The sequence below is a fragment of the Cyprinodon variegatus genome, unplaced genomic scaffold (assembly GCF_000732505.1).
Source record: "Cyprinodon variegatus isolate N-32 unplaced genomic scaffold, C_variegatus-1.0 Scaffold198, whole genome shotgun sequence".
NCBI lineage: Eukaryota > Metazoa > Chordata > Actinopteri > Cyprinodontiformes > Cyprinodontidae > Cyprinodon > Cyprinodon variegatus.
Genome location: NW_015150651.1, coordinates 1,186,979 through 1,189,255, shown reverse-complemented (window position 1 = coordinate 1,189,255; position 2,277 = coordinate 1,186,979).

Genomic DNA, 2,277 nt, shown 5'->3' with positions numbered 1-2,277 from the left:
TATCCACTTCAGAAAGAGTGAGGTTACTGTAAAAACCTTTGACAGATGAGTGCACAAAACCTGTTAAAACTGTTTTAATGGGGTGACTTGAGCAGAGCAGTGGAAATAGGAAATCTATCCTATTTTTCTCAATGGCTCTGGACTTAGGTGCTTAAGGATTTTTGTTTTGTTTTTTTTTTTCATTATTATTTGTTTGAAATTCTTTCAGAGACATCCATAAACTTTTCCCCAGATAATGACAGATTGGAAAGTTTGTGTATATAAATTTAAGGAAGTTGCTGAGTTAACATCCTTTAAGCGCCCAAATAGTGCCCTTATTACAGTTTCCAACTTTTTTGGACGAAAAAAGTCCCTTTGAGTTACAGTAGATTCTGATGTAAGGCTCTCAGATCGGAAAATTTGATAAAGAGCTGCTGACTTGCTTGCTGTTTATTTAGGCCACAGAGACACAAATCACATTTTGATATTAGGAAATGACCTTACACTAAAGTAATTCTTATTCATAATGTATACTTCATGTTAGATGATTATTTTCTATTTAATCATATTTTTTTAGATTTATTTTTCTGAGTTGTCCAAATATCTCCAATTAAAACTCATCAGAGGAAAGAAAACTCTTCAGCATTATTTCTGTTCTTAATGTACTGACTTTAAATAGCCACTAGAGGTCGACAAATACCTTACTAGAAATTAAAAAAACGACCAATCGTAAATAGATTTTTAAAATCAGTTATAGCTGCTGGATAAAGTTGCTCTAATTTCGTTCTGTGCTAAATTATATTATATGTTTAAGTTAAAACACTAAAAGCTACTGAAAGTTAAAAGACCTTCACGGCCACAGCTCAATTGTTTGGGATTAAAGAGATCTGCCGTAATTATCCCAAGCCAACAGTTAATCTGCTACTACTGAGCCTGGAATAGATAGCTTACAGGATGTTACTCATCTGCTCCACCTCTTTGGCTTTGGTCTATCTTATGACACTGAGATGGATTTCTTCTGAACAATACAGAGGCCAGAGGAGGAAAGCAGTGCATTGTGTTCTTGGATAAACACTGAGTGTTTTATTTCTATGTTCTGCATATGAAGTAAAAACTTTTTACTGTCACCAATGTCTAATCAGAAACGTGAATTTAAAATTCTCATGTAAACTGGCAACAAGTTCCAAAGGTTAAATATTTTTCAGGATCTTGGCTCTTATGCCTGGCTTAATTATTCCTTTCATTCATCTGTCTAACTCTGCTTACTTTCCAATTACTGCTCATTTCATCTCTAGCAGTGGTGTGCACACATTTTAGGGGGGGCCGGTGCTCAGGTTGGAAAAGGGGCGCCTTATACGTCTGATGGAGCAGCCAACAGCGTCTGTTACGACGTTTAATAATTTTCCTCAGTCCAAAGGTAGCAATTAGAGCTGGGGATAAATCAAATTAATAAGATTAATTAATGTTTTTAAAAGGCCACGATATGAAAATTTGCTAAATCGATAAATTGTGGAAGTCTCTTCTTCTGCAATTTTTACTTGCACGTTTGCTTCTGCCGCCTCTTTCCTCCTTCCACCTGATTGCATGCTGCACTGTTTACTCACGCTGCTCAATCTGAAGAGTTGGTACCAACAAAAGGGACTCGTGTTTCGTCGATTATGTGGAAGTAGTTCAGCTTTGACAAGGCTGATGTGGAGCAGACTACAGTATTGTGCAACTAACTTGTTTCAGCATGTCCTGCAAAAGCCCCCCACAGAATGGGAGCAGCGCTCACTGCTTTGGGAGTGCAGCGTTGGTAGCACGGGCAAAGACAAACACGACCACGACAAGAAAAGACCACACACCCTGGCCACCTCATTTTCTAAAGCGGTGCCGACCGATAGGTGTAGTGTGGAAGCAGATGACCGACGCTGTAGCTATTCATATAGGGATGGACATGGTGCCCATTGACACTGTAGATATGCCCGGCTTTCTACACATGCTAAAAGTGTGTGATCCAAAATATGACCCGCCGAGTCGCAAATACTTTGCTGAGGTTCCTCTCACCAAAAAAGTTGGACTGGGCTTTGTTATTTGCAACTACTACAGACCTTTGGTCCAGTTGATCTTTTCAGCCATTCATGACTTTAACTGCATTATATCGACATGAACTGGGCTCCCAACAGCTGCTGCTTACAAACTACCTACTTGCCAGAAGATCAATACAAGTCATTGACTGTTTGATAAGATATATACACTCACCGGCCACTTTATTAGGTACCCCATGCTAGTAACGGGTTGGACCCCCTTTTGCCTTCA